Raw genomic sequence first — 23,987 nt, 5'->3', positions numbered from 1 at the left:
AATCAGTTGGTATGCCTATCTGAGAAGCTGTGCTAAGAAGGACTCTGAAATCTTCTTTGGGTACATCAGGGCAAGAATGCAAGGATTAATTAGTAATGTCTACCATGGGCAAGGAGTGAGAGGAAGCCACGCTGCGCCATCTTTGACGAAGGTGAGGAATAGAAAGGACTGGAAGAAGAGTGAATAGATCTCTACGAGGTCCCCTAGAAACGTACAACTAACTAGCAGAAGACACTGTTTTCAAATTAGTGTTTCCCAGACTTGCATCCTCCAAACCCCACTTTCCACATTCCCCATGAAAATAACAACACATCATACATTTTTTGTAATGTATTTCTTTGTCTTTTTCCTGCAGCCGAGATTCTGTCATCCTTGGATACTGAGGCCCTAGAGGGAGTGAAACACATGGGTAGTATATTTTGTGGCAACTGTGGCTGTCTGCCCAGGTTTCAACTTTCAGTCCTGAGATATTCATTTCTCCAGATGCTGGGAGAGTTCATGGCTCACAGCTCTTACCTCCATGATAAAGGGCGCCATTTTCTCTCACCACCTATTAGTTAAGATGGCTGCTTGGATAGAGAAACTGAGGTGGGTTCCAGCTCAACCTCTCAGGTTCCAATTTGTCCTGCTTTCCCCCCTTCACTTCCATCTTCTCTCTTGACTGCCTGTCTTTCGAACTTCAGGCTCCAGCACCAAACAGAAACAACAATCTCACACGAACTATGTAAAAGTCTCCACAATAGCATAAAGTCAAATACCTTTAATAAATATCTTATCTATCTAGCTCCTTCTTTTTAATTACCTCAACTATAAATGTTATCTATGTATCTATCAATCCATCTTCCCTCCTTCTATCCACATATCCATCCTAGAGCTTCATCTTCTGTGATCAAACTCTGGTTAACGTAGTCATGTACAGTGAGTCGCCTACATATGAGCCTTCAAGTTATGAGCTTTCAGAGATGCTAAAGTGTGTTTGCATGTTCAGTCACATAAGTTAGTTCACGTGTCTGGTGTACACTGTCACACATGTGCATCCTTTACAAGCGGCTGTGCTTTTGTGTATTATACTTCAGTTCAATCGCTCAGTCGTGTCTGAATCTTTGCGACCCCATGGACTGCAGCCATGCCAGGCTTCCCTGTCCATCACCAAGCTCCCGGAGCCTATTCAAACTCATGTCCATCGCATTGGTGATGCCATCCAACCATCTCATCCTCTGTCGTCCCCTTCTCCCACCTTCAATCTTTCCCAGCATCAGGGTCTCTTCCAAGGAGTCATTCTTTGCATCAGGTGGCCAAAGTATTGGAGTTTCAGCTTCAGCATCAGTCCTTCCAACGAATATTTAGGACTGATTTCCTTTAGGATGGACTGGTTGGATCTCCTCACAGTCTAAGGGACTCTCAAGAGTTCTCCAACACCACAGTTCAAAAGCATCAATTCTTTAGTGCTCAGCTTTCTTTATAGTCCAAATCTCACATCCATACATGACTACTGGAAAAACCATAGCTTTGACTAGATGGACCTTTGTTGGCAAAGGAATGTCTCTGCTTTTTAATATGTTGTCTAGGTTGGTCATAGCTTTTCTTCCAAGGAGCAAGTGTCTTTTAATTTCATGGCTGCAGTCACCATCTGCAGTGATTTTGGAGCCCCAAAATATAAAACCTCTCACTGTTTCCATTGTTTCCCCATCTATTTGCCATGAAGTGATGGGACCAGATGCCATGATGTTAGTTTTCTGAATGTTGAGCTTTAAGCCAACTTTTTCACTCTCCTCTTTCACTTTCATCAAGAGGATCTTTAGTTCTTCTTCACTTTCTGCCATAAGGGTGGTGTCATATGTGTATCTGAGGTTATTGATGTTTCTCCCAGAAATCTTGATTCCAGCTTGTGCTTCATCCAGCCCAGTATTTTGCATGATGTACTCTGAGTATAAGTTAAATAATTAGGGTGACAATACACAGCCTTGATGTACTCCTTTCCCGATTTGGAACCGGTCTGTTGTTCCATGTCCAGTTCTAACTGTTCCTTCTTGACCTGCATACAGATTTCTCAGGAGGCAGGTCAGGTAGTCTAGTAATCCTATCTCTTGAAGAATTTTCCACAGTTTCTTGTGATCCACACAGTCAAAGGCTTTGGCATAGTCAATAAAGCAAAAGTACTATACTGTACAGTACCATATAGATTAGAGTAGTACAGTATCTTTATTTCAAGTCCAGGATGTCCAGAAGTGAGCATAAAAGCAGTGATGATGCAGCTGATTCTGTTAGTTGGATACCTAGACTAAATTTGTTGGACTTACAAACAAATAGGACTTATGGACATGTTCTCAGAATGGAACTTGATTGTATGTAGTGGACTTACTGTAGTCACCTTCTAGGATTGCCCTCAGCTGAAGGGAGCTGCTGAGCCCACAGTGACACCGTCTCCCCCACCATTAATGACTGCTTGACATGGGGATATAAAGACCCAGTCCTGTTGCTTCAAAGTGGGACAACTCTAAAGGGGCTCCTAGCTCTTGAGTGCACTGTGGGATTGGCTGAGGTCTAACATAACACTCCAGCATCTCCCTTTGCCCAATTTTGCTTCAATCACCAGCACCCACCCCCTCACAAACACACACACACACTCACTCACCTTTCACTGCAGAAACTGATGCCCAGGACATTTCCAATAAATTTCCTGCATGCAACCTTGTTTTATGACCCTGGATATGTTCCAGTGTCTCCTAGTTTATAGTCTATGGGAACTTGAGTAGAATTTGTATCCTACTGTGGTGTGAAAATTGTATAAATCTTAATTATGTTGAATTGGTTCATAGTGCTTTTCAGGTCTACTATATCCTTCTACCTTTCTGTATATTCATTCTATTAATTTTTGAGAGTTTGATATTGAAACTCCAACTAAAAATATTAGTTTATCTACTTAAAAAATAACTGTAATATAGAGTGGAACTATACGTAACTCTGTTCTGTATTTTACAAGTCTCCTGTAGGTGTGTTATCATACTTCCACAATTTAAAAATTAAAAAAGAGAAAAATATGTCCTGTATGCAAACTTGGTCTCAATGGCTGATTCCTGGTCACCCCAAATGAAGACATGCTTACTTCGGTACCATTCCTTTCAGGCTAACAGATTTTTATTTGGGGCTTCCCTGGTAGCTCAGATGGTAATGAATCTGCCTGCAATGCAGGAGATCCCAGTTCGATCCTGGGTCGGGAAGATCCCTGGAGATGGGAAAGGCAACCTGCTCCAGTATTCTTGCCTAGAGAATTCCATGGAGCCTGGAATTCCATTCCTCCTCTGGAGCCTGGAGGACTACAGTCCGTGGGGTCTCAGACTCAGTTGCTGCTCCAAGAGAAGATGCATTTAATGGCATTGGCAGAAATATGAGCAGATAGTTTCAAGGTCTAGGCCTGCCCAGGGAGCTGCACTGGGAGCTCCTAAGGTTCAAGAAGGGTTTCCTGGTACCCTGGCACTGAATCTGGAAGGACGAGTAAAAGTTAGTCAGGTGAGGTGGGGCGTGCACTCCAGACAGAGAGCACAGCAGGCACAAAGACGGGGACCCCACAGAGCACAGAGAACACCCCGGTGCCATCAGAGAGTCAAGTGTGAAAGGCTGTTATGATACAAGAGAAAAGATAGACAAAGACCCTTGGACTTGATTTTAGGGGCAGCCATTGAAAGGGTTTCAGCGGTAGGGCCACGTGGTCAGATTTCTATGTAGACTCATAACTGGTGACTTTTTTTTTTTTTTAATGTTCCAAATGTGATAGGTTTATTTTATTTTACTCTGATGCAAAACCAAAGATTCTACCACCATACAGAGACCAATATATTACAAGGTCATGAAAAAGTGGTGTGGGACATGCAGGGCGTGATGGACAACAGAGTCGGGTCGTCTCCCTTGAACATGACACTACACCGTCTCTGAGGAACACATTGAAAATAACACTGCAGAACTGAACTGAAATGTGGCACGAACCTGACAATTCCGGGCATGCCTTCAAGCACCTCCCTTAGGGTGGACTCGGTACCTATGCTTCAGTGTGGGGAGGAGTACAATTCTTTGGAAGAATAAGAAGTTCACACTTTTGAAATTTCACAGAAGAATTTTAAGGCCAAAACACAGTGGGTTCATTTCTCTTCACCTCCAGGGACAAAGCTGATGCTTTATTCAAAACCACATTAAGCTTCTAGTTCAAATCCCAGACCGACCTTGTGCACTCCTGCATTGAAGTTCTTTCCATCGATTAGAGATGACAGGGTCAGTTTCACTCCCGGTCGAAGGGTCTGAGTGTAACCCAGTCCAATCAGGCTGGCATTGTTTACTTTAGCAGAGAAGTTCTACAGTCCAGCTTGTACTTAGCAGCGATGCGGAAGCAGGTGTTGTCAATGCTGGCTGTCCACGCGAGGTTTATCGACGTTTCAATCTTCTCATTCACCTTCTGGTAGATCGACCCTCCAAACTCAGTGCCATCATTCACATGAGTGTGCAGCTGGAAGTCTGCGGCCTTGTAACCCAGGGCGAAATTATTCTGTGACAGTTTGGATTTGGCCGTGTCAAAACTCATCTGATAGCCAGCAAGCCAACCTTCAAAGGCCAACACAGCCTAGCCATAGATGGTTGGTCCGGAAAAATTCTATATCAACATTACTGCCAAGACTGAAACAATCCCGTTTATATGAGGCCTTCAATTTCCCACTCTTCTTTCCTGTGTTCGGTACAAATATGGTATCAAGAGTTAGTTTCAACCCTTCAGCCAGCTTATTCTCCCAGGAGATTTCTGTCCCAAGAGTATTGTGTGTGTTCCACTTCTGGGTGAAGGTCAGTCCATAGTTACAGATCTTGTATTTGGTCTCTAGGTTGCCTGATGCTTTCCCTGTATCAGTGTAAGCACGACCGGAAGTAGAAAATTCCACTCCACTACATGACTTGGTTCTCAGATCTATTTTGACCATGCCAAATCCATATCCTTTGTTGAAGACATCTGTGGCGGCCTTTCCTAGGTCACAGTAAGTCGGTGTGTTACACATATCTCCAACCGGAGGGCCCGTCCGCTCCGCCAGGGCACCGCTGAAGGTCTTCGGACTGCGCGGCCCCACGCCCGCGGCGCCTGCGCGCTGCGGCTGCACCGGAGAGTCGCGCCGGGGGCACGCGCTGCGGGCCAGAGGCGGCCCAACACCGTAACTGGTGGCTTTAAAAGGAGTGTGGTGGGCCTGGGGACTTTGCACATCTGTTCCAACCCTCCCCTGGAGAGGCTTCCCCTACTGCAGCTTTCCAGCTGCAAGCTACACTCCTGAGACCATCATGACAAGGACCCTGGATCCGATTTAGGTTTTTTTCAGTCGGAAACACCTGTCCAAGGTCTAGAAAGTGGAAACCAAGCAGGGGCTGGGTTTCTGCCGGTCATGCTGTGCATGGAGATGGCGCGGTTTTCTGCAGGGGTTTCTCTATCAAGATGGCTTCTAATTATGGCTGTTTGCTAATTGTCATGGCTTCCTGATCACACTGGCATCCCCATGATGGCAGCGGAGCCACGGTTCTGGTACTGGCAGCTGAAGCACAAGCTTCTCTGTTTGGCAAGCAGCTTCCTGATCATAAAAGAGGCTGTAGTTCCCTTGGTATCCAGGTTCTGCGATGTGGCTCCAAAGCCATTTTCAAAACCTCAACGTGTTTCGTCAGCTTTTCCAGCAATTCTGTAAACCATTTAGTGCCCTCCAACAAATTACCTTCTCTCCAGACCGGATGGAGTGGATGTCATTCTTTGTACCTGAATCCTGATTGATACCTAGGCAGGACTGAAGGCCCTGGGGAGACACGTCACAGAGCTGTCAAGTGTCCAGGCTGACGATGAAGAGAGGTGTGGGCACATAGAGGAAGGGACACATTGGAACAACATTTGGGAGGTAAAATTAGCAGTCCTTGCTGATTAACTGGGTGTCAGGAGTGGGAAGTGAGAAAGAATTGATAGCTAAGATGACTCAGTTTTCTGAAGAATCAGTTGGAGAGAAGTCCAGATAACTAAGATCAGGACTTTCAGGGAGAAGCAAGTTTTGGGGATAAGGAAGATGAGTTCAGGTACCTACGGGAAATTCAATAAAAACCTTAACTCTTTTTAATAATTAAATCAGCAGCACACATAATTGTGTAATTATTTGTTAATATCCATTCTTTCCTGAACCTGTGAACTTCATTATAGAGGTGCCTGCATCTTCTGAGTTGTACCTGGCACAGACTAGCTCAGAGTAGATGTCAGTAGACATCTGTTGAATGCGGAAAAAGTGAGCTGGATAATATAAATTGTAGTGATCATCCTCAGTGCTATCAAGATGAGCTGTCTATGCATTGCTGCTATGAATGGTAATTAAACTCTCAGCAAAAGCGTCGATGATGATGGTGGTGATGATGGTGATGATGATGATGATGATGATGATGATGTGTTTGACCAGGAAAATCACTATGGTTAGAAAATCAAGCCAGAAGAGTAGAATTTCATCAGCATTCCCTCCAAAACCCAGAAAAAATAGACCAGTATCTCCTACTTCAATCAAAATGAACTTCTATTCCATATTCATTAAGTGCCAAGAGTGTAGTAGGCCTATTAGGAGGTTTTCCCAGGTGCTTGCAAATGGAAAGACTTCTGTTGATCTGTCATCTACTTAGCGCAATTGCTAGCTCCTGTAAATCAAAGCCACAGTTGACTCCAGCAACTCAGAGAAGAGCGTGCCCTCAGCCACTCTGATTTCCTGCAGCTGCTTGCAGAGCATGGCAGCAACCTGATCATTATGTGCAATGTGGTGACTAAGCTGGGCTGTGACTGGCACAGGTGTCGTCCCTGCTCATTCCCTAGTGCACTGTGCATTTGTGGATTTGCTGTGCACATACCACCTCCTGCTATGGGGTCTTGAGAGGCGAGTCTCTGGCCCACCAGACACAATGGCCCCTCTTAAAAGAACTGTTTATCATGCCTTTTTGCCTTCCTGAAGTGAAATTCACAGATTATAGAACCTATATGCATAGATAATTTCAAATAAATCAATACCTTGCCCAATGGTAAAATCTATACACTCAGGAAAATTGTTGATGATGAGCATGATGATGTGTTTCACCAGTAACATCTCTGTGTTTGGAAAATCAATCCAGAGGTGTAGAATTTCACCAGCATGCTCCAAATCCAGAAATGTAGGTGATATATGTATATAATATACAAGAAAGGTAATGTACAATACAATGACATATGTCTCAACATGCAAACGACCACACTGCTAGTCATGAAGGAGTGATCAGATGCTTGTACCCATGAGAAATTCCCACGGACACACCAGCTACCAGTGTAGATTGAGTGTATCTTACATGGGTGGCCCCAAAATGACAAGCAGAATCACTGTCAATGGCACAATAGTCCCTTGATAAAGTTCCTAACAAAACAAAGAACAGTCATCCCCTGATTTACACAGCGGTTGCATTCTTTGGAAATCAACTGTACCCTAAGCAGTAAACAAAATTTAAAACCCCTAAAACACTGTGTTATGCTTCTAAGCTCGTATGATTGGAAACAGGTTTTTCACCCACATAATTGTCCAGTAGGACAGATAGAGTCATGCGGGATGTAGACAGCTCTTCATTGTGAGAGCACCTCTGGGCAGTGGTCTACTCAATGCCAGCAGACACCCGATCACTGTGACAGACCAAGAACACTGCCTCCCCTCAAACTTCCAAATGTCCCCAAGGGGACAGCACCGGCCAACTGAGAACCACAGTATTCCAGCGTGAGCTGCCCCCCAGATCACTCCCACTTGGAAAAGACATGGAGCACCGTGTGGGGGGCTAAGCCTTGAGAGGACAACAGGGAATCGCAGTGGTTTTGAATCCTACAACCCAGGCACGAGTGTTAGTATAGTTGTAATTTACATGGCGAACATTTTGTAAGGGGTTCGCCTCTGTTAAACTACCAAACAAATAGCAGTGGAAGCTCAGTTGCCACTAAGTAAGTAAGTGTTAGTCGCTCAGTCGTGCCCGACTCTTTGCGACCTCATGGACTGCAGCCCACCAGGCTCCTGTGTCCTTGAGATTTTCCAGGCAATAACACTGGAGTGGGTTGCCATTTCCTTCTCCAGGGGATCTTCCCAACCCAGGGATCGAAACTGAGTCTCCTGCACTGCAGGCAGATTCTTTACCGACTGAGCTAGAAGGGAAGACCCTAGTCGCCATTGCATCGTTTGCCTTGGAGAGTAGTTCAGCTTAAAAACTTGAAGTCATTGTCTGGTTAAAAAAGTATCCAAGTAAAAAGATCACTAAATGCCATCGCATATCAAAACACTTTGCAGCAGGCATTTTATTAGGGGTTAAATAGTAACTGCTTTGGTTCAAATCCTAACTCTGCCACTCACTAGCTGTGTGACCTTGGGTAAGTTACTTAACATCTCTGTGCCTCAGCGGGTGAAACAGTGCTTCAGTTACATATCGTCAAATGCGTCATAGGGTTGTCATGAGAATTAAGTGAGTTTACATTTGTGGAGTACTTAGGATGATATGTGGCATATATGGGTAAAATAGCTGAATACATACATTTTCAAAACAGTGAAACGGTCTCATGCTTACAAAAAGATCTGGCTAAATGAGGAATAATAAGCAATAAAAGGGTGGCTGATCAACAACACCACAGGGAAATAGATGTCTTGAAGCCATTCAAGGCTGACTGTCAAGTGTGGAGGAGAGTTGGGCACCAGTGGGCTGGTGTGGGAAAACCACGTGGGGAAGAGGGTCGTATAATGACCCCCAAGCGATAGTAAGAATCTGTATTGTTGAAACAAGGTGAGGAACCAGCCTGGACACAGGCTTTGAGAAGGAGAGCCGTTAGAGGGGAGCGGAGACGAGCTGGGGGCTGGGCTGTGGGAGACCAGTCTCCTGCCTGTGGGGCTGCGGTGCATCCCGCCCCCTGGGGAACACGAGCGCCCATTCAAGATGCTTCCTGACTGAGCACCTGCTGTGGGCGGACACCCTGAAGGATGTGTGTGTCTGTGTACGTGCTCTGACTTCAGGGACTCACAAGGGAATATGGGAAGTGAGATACTCTGTGTCCAAAATGATGTTGTGATTACAGAAAGTCCCCTCCATACAAACCTTCAAGTTGCACACGTTCAAAGTTGTGAACTTACGTTCCATCAGCACCAGGCGTGAGTGACGTCTCAGCTTACCCTCCATCTTCTATTGCTGACCACCTTCAGCTCTGCCGTCTCCCCCTCCTCTCCCTCCTCAAGTCAGTAACTCTTCTTGCCTGTTCACTCGATGCCAGCCATTGAACTGTACGACTATACTTTTCAAGGTATTGTACTATAAGATTAAAAGTGGGCTGTCTTTATTTTGTGTTTGTTTTTTATGTGTTATTTTGTGCAAAAACTATTATAAGCCTATTATAGTACAGTACTATGTAGCCAATTGTGTTAGTTGGGTGCCTAGGCTAACTTTGTTGGATTTACAAACAACTTGGACTTATGAATACACTCTCAGAAGGGAACTCGTTCATATGTAGGTGACTTACCCACTTAATTTTGTAGTAAAGAACATGGAATTAACTTTTTACCATAGACCCTCATCTCTGCCCCAGAGAAGTTGTAATAAAAGTGGTCCATTCAGTTTCCTTTCTGTGAGCAAAATGCTCTATCTGCTCCCTCAAAAAATGGGGACTCCAGGACTACTCAGACTTCTGAAAATAAAAAAAGGAAGAACAAATCTCACCAGAAGAAGCTCTAAATTGTGTAGATGACATCCAAATATTGCTTGGGGTTGAAATCTAAAAGGACAACAGAAAGACTCTTCCTGGGTCTAAATTTCTCATAGGCAGGAAATTTCTACAGCTCTGTTATTTTAAAGAATCAGAATTTGCCCTGGCACAACTATAAATAAATGCTAAGACAGGGGAACCTGATGGGCTACAGGCCATGGGGTCTCGAAGAGTCGGACACGACTGGGTGACTGACACTCTCAAATGTGTAATAAAGTCTTTTAAAATGGATGTTAAGGAACTTCCCTGGTGCTCCAGTGGTTAGGAATCCTTCTGCCAGTTCAGGGGACACAGGTTCGATCCCTGGTCCGGGAAGATCCCACGTGCTGTGGGGTGGCTGAGCCCTCATGCCAGAGCGACTATAGTCCATGTGCCCAGAGCCTGTTCTCTGCACCAGGACAGACCGCTGCAGTGAGAAGCCGGAGCATCGCAACTAGGGAGGAGCCCCCGCTCGCTGCAACTAGAGAAAGCCCTGGTATGGCAACAGAGACCCAGTACGGCCAAAAAGAAGCAGTAAATAAATAAATCTTTTAAAAATTTTTCAAATTTCCTTCTCTTAAAAAAATGAATGTTACAAAAGCAATGTGTGAGCACTTAGAAAAGAAAGGAAGGACCCATTCAGCCCATTTTAGTCTTGTTCCTACACGTTTGAAGAGCCCCACCCACTGCCATGGAGACGACATGAAAGCGGCCACAGTGGTCATTCCTGCGGCAGACAGTATTGCTCACCAAATAGCCCCTTTGTAGTTAGGGTGGGGTCTGTGACCAGTTTTGGCCAACAGACCATGAACCGAAGTGACGAACATGACTCTGGGCTGAGGCATTTCACTGCTTCCATTCTACCCATTCCCCCAGTTCTCTTTGCCCCATCTCTCCAGCCACGTCGACTTTAAGCCAAGGTTTCGGGATGCCAATGCAAAAGCCCGGGTCCCGTCAGCTGCTCTGGACAGTCACTGAAGTTAGAGAAGACGTTTCAGGAGCAACAAATAAACTTTCGTTGTAATCAGCAACTGAGATTTGAGGGGTCCTTTGTTCCATAGGCTGTCCCAGTACAAATCCATCTCTGCAGCAGCTCCACACCCACTGTCCACTCCCTCCTCTTTGGTCTTGCTTTGCCTGTTTCCTTGACTGCTTCTCAACTGTGGATCCACATTTCAGTTCCTCTTCACCTGACAGCTCCAAGCCTTAGAAACCCAGTGAACGCGGTCTTGATGTGTTTGCTGATGCCACCATGCCCAGCCAGACTTTCAGCATCTGCCCTCTGCCTGGCTGGCCATGGTTAAGTCTGAGAGTTGAAGGATCTGGAGGGGAGGCAGGTCCTGCATCACCTAGGAGGTAGAAGAGAGAGATCAGACAAGAACATGCCCTGACTAACGGGCTAAATCTCACTGGGGGATCCAGTTTCGTGGGAGATAGAGTACAGGTAAGAGGGAGTAAAGATCTCCTTGACTTGGTTGTAGCTCCAGCCCCTGCAAAGGGTCTAGGGTATAAGAGCGGTATGATAAAATATTCAGTGAACAAATTGGTCAGTTGTATTATGTTCCAGTTAAAGCAATATGGTATGAATATATGTGCCAGGTATTCATTTCTTGAATACCTGGGGAGCACAAGACAGAAAAAAGAATACTGAGCTGAAAGTCAACGAGAGTAAAATCTGACTCTCCTCTGACCTATGATGTGACCATGAATAAGTCAGTAAATCTCTCTGGGCCTCAGTTTATTCATCTGCAAAATGAGGGGATTGGAACAAGCAGACCCTTAGGTCTCTGCCAATTTGAATAGTCTTTGATTATTTAAGTCCAAAACACTACACAAATCAAGCTAGTACAGAAAATATGTTTCTATGTCTGGGAATTCTAGTGGGGCCTGCAATCCTTTAGACACTATGTAATAGGAAATTATAATTTTTTAACCTTCATGCGTATTTATTTTTAACTACATTCTTTCAAATATATATTTCAGCTACATGATTCAAAAATAAAACTGAGAAATCTCACATCAATCTCTATTAATCTCTGTCCTATTAGGTAACTTACTTATTTTTCTAATATTTCTTTATGCTAATACTGATTAATATGTTAAATTTCTTCCTTTACTGATGCAAAAGGTAACATTATATACACGTGCTTGCTGAGTTGCTTCAGTCATGTCCGACTCTTTGTGACCCCATGGACTATAGCCCACGATGGGGACTATAGGACTATAGGTTCCTCTGTCCATGGGATTCTCCAGGCAAGAATACTGGATTGGGTAGCCATTCCCTTCCCCAGAGGATCTTCCCAACCGAGGGCTCAAACCCAGGTCTCCCTCATTTCAAGCAGATTCTTTACCATCAGAGCCACCAGGGAAGCCCAGCAACATTATGTACATATATATGTGTATATACATGTATATGTGTGTATATATGTAGCTTGTTTGCTTTTCTCACTTTAGAAAGCATCCTAAGAATCTCCCCTTATCAGCAGTTGGGGATCCTCCTCCCTTTTTCTTTTATTGCTGTATAGTATTCCTTTGTACAATATATCTTAATTTCTTTGAAATTACTCCTTCAATGAATATTTGGGTTGTTTTCCATACTTTGCTATTCTGTTGCTGTAATAAAAAACCTTGTACAGATGTCGGATATATAGACTAGAGCCCCAGGAGAAGAAGGGCTAAGTGAATGGATAAATTTTCTACATTTTGGTAGCTGTGGCTTGATTGTCCATCACAGCTCAGTGTTGTGCTGTATCCTTGCCAACAATGCTATTCTGATTAGTGAGAAATTGCATTTTTATATGGTTTTTCATTTATATATATGTCTTGTCATGAGTGAGGTTGAATATCTTTTTCTCTATTTCAGGACAATTTGTATTTTGCCTTCAGTGTCATGTCCTGGGCTTTTTTTTTTTAATTGAGTTTTTAATCTCCTTGGTCTTTTTTCTCTATTTTCAGAAGCACTTTCTTCTCTAGGGAAATTAATGAGCTGAAAGTATCTTAACACTTTTTCTTTTGTCTTTTTATGGTTTTGAAATAGTTTTTAAAATGCAATAACTATTGAAATAATGTATTTAATAAGCAACTATATTGACTTCCACTCTACTTCTAGCTCTATGGATCCAAAGCTCCTAATCCCTAACTCATTCTTAAATATCAATGGACAACCAAGCTTAAAAAATAACAAACAACCTAAAAATGTCACCCGGAAGAAACAAATAATTCAAGAACAAAAGAGGATTTTTAAAATAATTCTCAATATCTTCACAGTAAAGAAACTGTGTAATTTATCATCCAACCTAGGACAATTTTGAAAGCAATGTGGAGGAGATGTTAATAATTATGCCAGGACAATAGGCATAAACCATGGCTATCCCTGATACACAAGTAGGATATACAATCATTGTTATGGACTGAATGCTTGTGTCCCTTCAAAATTCGTATGTTGAATCGTAAGCCACAATGTAATGGTACTAGGAGAAGGGACCTCTGGAAAGTCACCAGGGTGGAGCTCTCACCAGATACTGCCTCTACAAGCACCTTGACCTGGGACATCCCAGCCTCCAGAGTGTTTGTTGTTTAAGCCTCCAGTCTATAGCATCTTTGTTATAGGAGCCTGAAGCGCAGTGTGTGTTCAGTCGTGTCCAACTCCTTGCAACCCCATGGGCTGTAACCCACCAGGCTCCTCTGTCCATGGAATTTTCCAGGCAAGAATACTAGAATGAGTTGCCATTTCTATCTCCGGGGGATCTTCCCACCCCAGGGCTCGAACCCCCATCTCTTGCATTGGCAGGCGGATTCTTTACCACTGTGCCACCCGGGAAGCCTTATGGCTAAACTAAGATAATTACTCCAGGAAGATTTGGGTAGATATTACATAAATATATGAGAACAGAATGCTAAGAAAAAGGACAAATCAGAAACCAAGAAAGAATTCTCAGAAATTAGAAAATGTGATTGCCAGATTAAATGTTTAATAGAAATGATAGAATATAAAGATGAAGAAGTCTTCTAGGGCATAGAAGAGAAAGAAAATAAGATGGAAAATACGAAGTAAAAAGATGTAGAAGATCAATTCCAGGCAGAATCTAACATCTGCCCGTTAGGTGTTCACAGCAGAGAACAAGGGAAACACAAAGGATAAGTAACCTAGTAAATATACAAAGAAAAGCCTCAGAGTTTTCAAAACAAAAGGGCTCCCAAATGCCCAGAAAGAAACAAAGAAACAATTCTTCTCCTTAGACACACTCACTGTGAAATGTCAGAACACTGGGGATCAGAAAAATTCTAAGAGTTTCTAAAGAGAAAACAAATTAGTCACCTATAAGGAAAGAGAATCTGACTAGCATTAGATTTCAAATTCAAAACCACAGATGCCAAAATGCAGTAAAGTTTTTTAAAGCTCTGAGAACAAATTATTTTTAAACTAGAATTCCATATCAAACCAAACATTTAAGTGTGAACACCTAATAAAGTCAGTTCCAGATATTATAAACTAAGTTTGCTTCTGTATATCCTTTCTGAGGAAGTTCCTTGAGTGTGTCAATTTCAGTAAAATTAAGGCAAAACCCCAGAAAGGAGAAGTTTTTAATATAAGAAATAATATAATTCACCCAGGAAATTCCTGCATGCCAGCTGTCAGCTTATCTAGCAAGCAATTAAATAAGTGTTAGTCACTCAGTCGTGCCCGACTGTTTGCGACCCCATGGACTGCAGCCCACCAGGCTCCTCTGTCTGTGAGATTTTCCAGGCAAGGATACTGGAATGGGTTGCCATTTCCTTCTCCAAGGGATCTCCCCAACCCAGGGATCGAACCCAGGTCTCCAGCACTGCAGGCAGATTCTTTACCGACTGAGCTACAAACAGAGTATCAGTGGACTCTAAGGGGAAAAAAAAAAAAAAAAACCTTTCAAGAAGAATGGAATGGATCACAAGAAAAGAGTGGAATGAATAAAAGCAAAATATCGTAAAGAAGATATAGGTTTCTTCTACCAACAAGAGAAAAGACAATCAGAAACTCTAGAAAAAAACAAAACAAAACGTACACTTAAGTCATAGTCCAAATAGGAACGCAACTAAAAGCTGGCCATATTTTGAGCAACTGGATGAGTATGAGAAAGAAGCCTATTTGTTCCTGATGTCTGAAGCATTTTGCATTGAGTGGCACTGGGGTCATGACATTGGAACCAGGGAGAAGAAATATAATCATGGCACATTGCTTAGCTTGGTAACGATATTTACATAGTCATAATGAAAAGACTGTTCTCTGGTTTTCAGTTTTTAGAATCAGCCTATAAACAAGGCCGGGGAAACTTAATTGCGGGTACAGAATAGATAGAATTTGGGAGGCAGAAGTGGGTAGAGAGGTAGAAGAAAGACTTGCCGCTTTTATCCTCATCTTCCTGAGTAAGTAGTCAGATGTATCATTGACTTTCCGCGGGACAAGAATTAGGGGTTTGTCTTCAGTTTGAGTAGTAACAGAGAAACCAAAAGAGCTAAGACGTTCAAAACGTGGGAGGGAGTGGGGGATAAGAATTAAAACTTTATCTACCCTAGAAGGAAGTGGATAGACAATGTCTACTAAGGTTGTTGATCAAGACAGGGCGGTGTAAACATAGCATTTGGAGATGAAAAGAGAAACCGCAGGCAGGACTAAAAATAGAAACATGTTGCAGACTGTTGTCTATGGGAAGCAGAGGGAGGGTGGAGGGAGGTGGGCCAGGGAACCGTTTCTTTACTTTCCAAAACCGTTTGGACTATTTGATATTTTAATCACGTACGTGAATCACTCTGGGAAAGTCTGAATGTAAGTCCTGGAAGTGTGTTCACTTTCATGTCACAAAAAATGATTATGAAAATAAATGAAATAATCACAGTAAAGAGAGAGAAAGCAGAGAAGCTCAGAGAGGTTACATGACTTATCCCAACTCACACCAGCTCGTGGGTTCTGAACCAAGCGCGGAGCCTGACTCACAGGACGCGGTGCCAATGGAGCAGAGCTGAACAAGGATGTGTTTCGTACAACAGGGTTTCCATGGTCCCATTTGGCTGTCCTCGGCAGCTATCTGTGAGCACTTTGTCACTTCCAATCCCATTTCAGACTTTGATGGGACCTAAATAAAAACAGAAATGGCCCAGGTGACAGATATATGTGCATTTTACATATTTGGAATGTCCTCAGGTGCTATCTCTAAAAAGTAAATTCTAAATGCAATCGTATTTCAAACAAATGTGAGGCACTTCCTTCCAAAAGAGATGGTGAGGTCAGACTTTCTGCAAGGGGAACAGTCCTTTAGCAACGGGAGCACTCCACTGGGTGTGTGGAGGCCCAAAGCAGCTTGCACTGTGTTTTCTGTGAATGCATTTCATTCCATCACCCAGCTGGGTTCAGTGGAACAGTGCGGAGCCAGTGCCTCCACTTGTCCCCTGCTTGACTTCCCTGGCAAGCCCTCCTTTGCTTCTCTGCCTCACTTCTAGTATATCTAAGGTTTATTTTAGTCCATCCCTGGCTCAGTGTCCTTACCCCAACACCTTTCAAGATCCTTTACACTTTCAACAAATAGTGACTATATGCCCATGGGCTGCCATCTATGGGGTCGCACAGAGTCGGTCACGACTGAAGCGACTTAGCAGCAGCAGCAGCAGCCCACTGGGCTGGCCACCACTGCCATCTCTGCCATCCAGGGATTAGGATATAAGTAAGGTCACCAACACTGCAAGGACCTTCCTTTTCTGCACTTCTGTTCCAGGGGAGGGATGGAACTGCCTCAACTTCAGCTCTGGTCCTTGCATAGACTTCAAACTCCTCTCCCCTCCTCCTGGAGAGGACAGGTAGCTGGCAAGCTGAATGTAAATTTCTCATCCATCCTTAGGTGGTTTTGCCTGTTCAAGGGGATTGTTCCCATCCTGGACCTAGTTTCTTATCTGAACTTGTTACTCCCTGATTATCTCAGGGGGATTATAATATTGAAATTTTCTACTTTTGATGGAAGCTTGGCCCACCCAGAAACAAATCCAGGATGTACAGCCATTTCCATAGCTAGGAGGCTGATATGGCAGAAACACATTTGTTTCTGGGACATAACATACAATCAGCCAGGTGAACCCTGGGAAATAAAATATAGATGGACAACACTGGGGTTAGGTGAGGGATGCTGAAGAGGCCCTTGCTGCCTCCTCTTGGTGAGCTAAGGACTAAATGGCAAAAGGACTTGTGGTGACTCAGTGGACATAAGTTTCTGCAAGCTCTGGGAGCTGGTGATGGACAGAGAAGCCTGGCGTGCCACAGTCCATGGGGTTGCAAAGAGTCGGGCACAACTGAGTGACTGAACTGAACTGATGATCTAGATCAGACCTGCCTGAAGGTAAATAAACTTTGCCAGGTGGTGGGGAGCTGTCCTGAACTTCCAGTTAGGACACCCATTTGCGGTCATCAGCTGATGGGTATATTGACTTCTGGAGAGCAGGCAGCTGACTCAGCCTTCATTGAGTATTCATACGAATCCCAGTCAGAAGACCAGCTACTTTTCTTAAGATCTTTAAAGCAAATTGGGCTGACTGTGCCTCGATCATGAACTCCTTATTGCCAAACTCAGACTTAAATTGAAAAAAGTAGGGAACCCACTAGACCATTCAGGTATGACCTAAATCAAATCCCTCACAATTATACAGTGGAAGTGACAAATAGATTCAAGGGATTAGACCTGATAGACTGCCTGAAAAACTATGGATGGAGGTTCGTGACATTGTACAGGAGGCAGTGATCAAGACCATCCCCAAGAAAAGGAAATGCAAAAAAAGCAAAATGGCTGTCTGAGGAGGCCTTACAAATAGCTGTGAAAAGAAGAGAAGCCAAAAGCAAAGGAGAAAAGGAAGGACAAACCCATTCGAATGCAGAGTTCCAAAGAATAGCAAGGAGAGGTAAGAAAGCCTTCCTCAGTGATCAATGCAAAGAAACAGAGGAAAACAACAGAATGGGAAAGACTAGAGATCTCTTCAAGAAAATTAGAGATACCAAGGGAAATTTTCATGCAAAGATGGGCTCAATAAAGGACAGAAATGGTATGGACCTAACAGAAGCAGAAGATACTAAGAAGACGTGGCAAGAATACACAGAAGAACTATACAGAAAAGGATCTTCATGACCCAGATAACCACGATGGTGTGATCACTCACCTAGAGTGAGACATCTTAGAATGCAAAGTCAAGTGGGCCTTAGGAAGCATCACTATGAACAAAGCTAGTGGAGGTTATGGAATTCCTCTTGATATATTTCAAATCCTAAAAGATGATGTTGTGAAAGTGCTGCATTCAATATGCCAGCAAATCTGGAAAACTCAGCAGTGGCCACAGGACTGGAAAAGGTCAGTTTTCATTCCAATCCCAAAGAAGGGCAATGCCAAAAAATGTTCAAACTACCATACAATTGCACTCATCTCCCACACTAGCAAAGTAATGCTCAAAATTCTCCAAGCTAGGCTTCAACAGTACGTGAACCGCGAACTTCCAGATGTTCAACCTGGTTTTAGAAAAGGCAGAGGAATCAGAGATCAAGTTGCCAAAATCCACTGGATGACTGAAAAAGCAAGAGAGTTCCAGAAAAACATCTACTTCTGCTTTATTGACTATGCCAAAGCCTTTGACGGTGTGGATCACAACACACTGTGGAATATTCTTCAAGAGATGAGAATACCAGATTACCTTACCTGCCTCCAGAGAAATTTGTATGCAGGTCAAGCAGCAACAGTTAAAACTGGATATGGAACAACAGACTGGCTCCAAATCGGGAAAGGAGTACGTCAAGGCTGCATATTGTCACCCTGTTTATTTCACTTATATACTGAGTACATCATGAGAAATGCTGTGCTGGATGAAGCACAAGCTGGAATCAAGATTGCTGGGAGAAATATCAATAACCTCAGATATGCAGATGACACTACCCTTATGGAAGAAAGTGAAGAAGAATTAAAGAGCCTCTTGATGAAAGTGAAAGAGGAGAGTGAAGAAGCTGGCTTAAAACTCAACATTCAGAAAACTAAGATCATGGCATCTGGTCCCATCGCTTCATGGCAAATAGATGGGGAAACAATGGAAACAGTGAGAGACTTTATATTTTAGGGCTCCAAAATCACTGCAGATGGTGACTGTAGCCATGAAATTAAAAGACACTTGCTCCTTGGAAGAAAAGCTATGACCAACCTAGACAACATATTAAAAAGCAGAGACATTCCTTTGCCAACAAAGGTCCGTCTAGTCAAGGCTATGGTTTTTCCAGTAGTCATGTATGGATGTGAGAGTTGGACGGTGAAGAGCGGCTGAGTGCTGAAGAATTGATGCTTTTGAACTGTAGTGTTGGAGAAGACTCTTGAGAGTCCCTTGGACTGCAAGGAGGTCCAACCAGTCCATCATAAAGGAAATCAGTCCTGAATATTCATTGGAAGGACTGATGCTGAAGCATCAATTCTTTGGCCACCCGATGCGAAGAACTGACTCATATGAAAAGACTCTGATGCTGGGAAAGACTGAAGGCAGGAGGAGAAGGGGACGACAGAGGATGAGATGGTTGGATGGCATCACTGACTCTATGGACATGAGTTTGAGCAAGCTCTGGGAGTTAGTGATGGACAGGGAGGCCTGGCATGCTGCTGTTCACGGGGTTGCAAAGAGTTGGACACGACTGAGTGACTAAACTGGCTGAGGTGGGGCTAGTGCTAAAGAACTCACTTGCCAATGCAGGAGACATAACAGACAGGGGTTTGATCTCTGGGAAGATCCCCTGGAAGAGGAAATGGCAACCCACTCCAGTATTCTTGCCTGGAGAATCCCATGGACAGAGGTGCCTGACAGGCTATAGTCCATAGGGTTGCAAAGTGTCGGACATGACTGAATTGACTTAGCATGCACAAATTGCCATTAGAAGCAGTTGGAGATTTCAAAAAGCAAATTGCCGTTAGAGGCAGTTGTAGATGAGGTATATTCTGCATAAGTGTCCTCAGTGCCCTGGGAGGCTGTGGAATTTGCAGGACACTGGGTGCCATGTGTACATTCATGTACAAAGCACTCGTGGATTCTAGCTGCCTTGGACATGTAAACTGTGTTTTTTCCACAGGTATGTGTGTATATATGTTGCTGTGCTTGTTTTTTTCAGTTGCTAAGTCGTGTCCAACTCTTTGTGACCCCATGGACTGCAGCACACCAGGCTTCCCTGTCCTTCACCATCTCCCAGAGTTTGGTCAAACTCAGGTCTATTGAGTCGGTGATGTCATCCAACCAGCTCATCCTCTGTCACCGCTGTAGTGCCTAATAAAATACAAATACTTTTAAAGCCTTATTCAATTGTCAGTAACTTTTTATTAGTATGTGGTTTCTCAAAAGGCATTGAAAATACAAACACAGGCCTTTTCTATGATCCCCCAACCTCTAATCAGGTTTCTATGTTAGATTCATAATCTCTATATCTTTTCCTTCAGAGCTCTCAACACAATTTTGAATTGCATTTTTATTTGCATGGCCATTTCTTTTGTGTCTGTCTCTCCCACTAGACTATAAGCTCCATGAGGTGCAAGGAATGCATTTGTTTTTCCTCACAAATTGTATTTCCAACTCCTAGTAGAGTGCCTGGTGCATATTAAGTGTTCAGTAAATATTTGTGAAGCAAATGAATGAGGTGGTGGGGCTGAGAGGGTGTCCTAGAATTGTTTTTGATGGTAAAAAGTTTAGGAAGCAACAATCTGGTCATTTTACAAATATAACTGAGGCCCAGCCCAATCAAGAAATTTACCGAAGAGACATGTTGGTTCAAGGCAAATATGGAGGCAACTCTGCCCACTGATCTTTTCAGCATCCTTGTCAGTTTCTAATAGCATTTATTATGCTTAATTTTATTTGTTTATTTTTGGCTGTGCTCGGTATTTGTTGCTGTGCAGGCTTTTCTCTAGTTGTAAAGCAGTAGCTCCTCACTAGCTGCAGTGTGAGGGCTTCTCTTGTTGCAAAGCACAGGCTGTACGTTGCACCACCTGGTCTCAGTAGCTGTGGCTCACAGCCTCTAGAACACACACTCAATAGCTGTGGCGCATCAGTTTATTTGCTCCATGGCATGAGAGATCTTCCCGGATCAGGGATCGAACCCATGTCTCCTGCATTGGCAGGTGGACTCTTTACCACTGAGCCACCAGGAAAGCCCCAGCATTCATTCTTTATAAAATTATACATTTATTTATTTCTGTGTAACATGGTGCTAGGTGTGATACAAAGCAGACCAAGCAAAGATTCAGCCTCTTCAGTGATTACAATCTTAGAGTGTCCAGTGGCTATTATATGTAGCATCTTTTATATTGTATGTTTTTGGAATAATTTCATGTAAAGTCTATACTTGACCTTCTGGGGTGTATAATGGTGTCAATCACAAACAATGGGTCACTAAAAAGAGGGGAATCCATTTTCTGCAGCCCCCTTCCCACTCCAGTTGCCTCTGAGACTCTTCCTCTTGATCGTAATGCTGCTCGTTTGGAATCTGGAAGGTAAACAGACTATACCATTTATGGAATGCCAACCACTAGAAAGAACGATTCTAGGTGCCCTGGGGAAATACACAAGACTTAACAGGCATGGTACCCGCTTTAGAGGTGAAAACCAGCACGTCTACATTTACTTATTTATTTGCAGCTAGGGTTCTTTCTTTCCAAATATCTGTTGCAAGGAATTGGCAGCTGCATAGCTGACCTGCAAATAAATTCAGCTCCATTCACAGTTCCTAAGAATGACTGTGACCTGCTCACTCACATAGGTGAGAAGAAAATATTTTCAGAGAGAGCAGAGGCACATAAGAAAAGTCACACAGAATAAGTGGGAAAGGCCTGAAAGAGCATACATCCAACACGAATGCTTAGCTATTAAAAAGGAATGGTCAGTCCAGTTATGAAGACAGATCTAAACATACATCTTATAGAGGCTCCTGCCAACAGCCTGTGGACATGTCACACCCCCGGACCCCGCCCCAGACACAATTTAATGACTGTCTGCTGCCATTGCTTGACCAGGAATATGGGTGGGCATACTTAAAGACTCTAAACTCTATTCTGGAGGAAGTGGGACTCCCAGATCTAGAGATCACAGATAGGAAAGAGTGACTGGATTTCAAGCAAAAAAGAAAAAAACAATTTTGAAATAAAACAGCCTTTCTCTCTGATAGTTAACAGCAATACCTGGATCCTTAAAAATCCCTGTTCTCGGGTCGTTTAGGTTGGTGTACTCAGAGAAGGCCTCAACAGAGGAAGTGTATGAATAACTGGGCTGCTGCTGGTGACAAGGGCCCTGCAGGTTGGTCAGGTGTGGGCTGCCACCCTTCACATCCCCACCCCCCAGCACGTGACATCACGTCACCGCGCGGTCCTCTCTGAAACGGCATTCTCTCTCTGTCTGTGGTCTTCCTCCTTGGGAAAGAACAGGAAGGGACTGAGTGGGCACTGCCTCTCTGCTTCAGGTTTCATGGCCCTCTGGAAGAGAAACGAGGTTCACAGGGTGTCTACCACATGCCAGGAGCTGTACTGGGCACTTGCCATGCAATAAGCCATTGAATCTACCCGATCACCCAGGCAAGGGCTTTCCATTCCCTTCATCCTGCAGGTTTTAAGAACAGACAGGGACTTCCCTGGCGGCCCAGTGGTTAAGACTTCACTTTTCAGCGCAGGGGGTGTGGGTTCGATCCCTGGTTAGGTCGGGGAGCTAGGATGTCACAAGCCTTGAGGCCAAAAAACAAAACATAAAACAGAAGTAATATTGTAACCAATTCAATAAACACTTTAAGAATGGTCCACATCAAAATATCTTTAAAAAGAAGAGTAAACAGGTGCAGAAACACGCAGTTCTGTGCCAAGGTCACAAAGCTATAATGTAGGCAAGGTGTGACATCATAATTTTGAATTACAAAGCTGAGGTCCACTTACAGGCAGGCACTCTGTTTACATCTACCAAGAAGACCTTCTAGACACCAGGGACAAAGTAGCACGATAACAGACTTTAGGGGAAAAGGGGACCTTCACGGACCCCAGCTTTCGAGTTTGTGGAGCTCCTCTTCCTCGCCTGGTGGGGGAGGAAGGGGATATTCTTCCAGACAGAGCCCTGCTTTCAGTCCTCTGCAGGAGGAAGCAGATCCATGACAGACACACAAAGTTCACCCTTCAGACCTCTCTGTGGAACTGCAATATGTTCTGTTTCATGTTTCCTAAATTATTTGCAACAGGCAGCTGTGCTAGGTCAGAGTCTCAGAGGTACTCTGGGATTCCAGACAGGGTGGAGAGCTGGGAATAATACAACTCACAAATGTGGGGCATTTAGGGAATTCAGGAGCTAAAAAGAGAAGCTCCTGGCTGGAAGTGGCTAAGATTCCTGGACCTCCATGGTGTCAGGGACCCATTTCAGGAATAGTTTTGCTTTCGCTGTGGGATTAACAATACAGCATCCTTGTATCAGCAGTTACTGTGCTCCAAGCACTGGACCCAGGGCCTTTCAGAGGTATTGTATTCATCCAGCCCATCAGTACTGACTTCATTTAATCCTCTTAACAACCCTGAGAGGCAGATATCAGCAACCTCATATCACAGATGAGTAATATGCCTAGAAAACATCAATAACTCACTCAAGTTTTCACAGCTTTCTGGCCAAGTCAGGATTCAAACCCAGGCTGTCTGACCAACCACTCATATTTTTAACAACAGTATATTGCCTCTAAGGAATTTATTCTGCAGCTAATGAATACATCATACAGGCTTTTCTCCACCTCCCTGCCCACCAAATGTTTGGGCAATTAAAACAGTTGAGTTCACTTATAAGGGGAATGGAAACACATCACTTGGGCTTGTCCCAGTTACATTAATTAATTTGGTCTCGGGGTTCTTGATGGTCGCATAAACCAAAGAATCCAGAATCCCATGATGAAATTATGTCATTAAAGCCCTTGGCAGCTTAGCTATTATTTTATGTAAAAGAGATATGTACCTCCTGAGAAGTCCTTTCCACCGCTAAACAGGATAAAATAAAATATGTTAGTAATGTTAGGATTCTATACCATCATGCCGGTCTTTATGTGACATTACCGATAGGAATGCTGCTTGTTTGGAATGTGGAAGGTAAACAGAGTTTCAAATTCCAACCCTCTATTGTGCACTGTAATAAGCAAGCCGCATGGCCATGCAAATTAAGGAACTCTGAAACCCCAAACCTCCAA

The 23,987-nt window shown here is 43.7% G+C and overlaps 1 long non-coding RNA gene and 1 pseudogene across 2 annotated transcripts; both read right to left on the bottom strand.

The window, feature by feature from the left end:
- Positions 1-4,091: 4,091 nt before the first annotated feature.
- LOC145525320 (non-selective voltage-gated ion channel VDAC3-like) lies at positions 4,092-5,065 on the bottom strand (annotated as a pseudogene). The gene is made up of 2 exons (XR_014068103.1): positions 4,714-5,065; positions 4,092-4,484 (listed from the first exon to the last, which is right to left on the bottom strand). The product of XR_014068103.1 is annotated as a non-selective voltage-gated ion channel VDAC3-like (transcript).
- Positions 5,066-10,324: 5,259 nt separating this feature from the next.
- Positions 10,325-23,933, bottom strand: LOC145525321 (uncharacterized). Its single transcript, XR_014068104.1, has 3 exons — positions 23,759-23,933; positions 15,696-15,876; positions 10,325-11,115 (listed from the first exon to the last, which is right to left on the bottom strand). It is a non-coding gene; the product is annotated as an uncharacterized LOC145525321 (long non-coding RNA).
- Between the last annotated feature and the right edge of the window lie 54 nt (positions 23,934-23,987).

This window comes from Giraffa tippelskirchi, chromosome 11 (assembly GCF_054371585.1).
Source record: "Giraffa tippelskirchi isolate mGirTip1 chromosome 11, T2T-mGirTip1v1.2.pri, whole genome shotgun sequence".
Taxonomy (NCBI): domain Eukaryota; kingdom Metazoa; phylum Chordata; class Mammalia; order Artiodactyla; family Giraffidae; genus Giraffa; species Giraffa tippelskirchi.
This window is presented reverse-complemented; position numbering and strand designations above follow the sequence as displayed.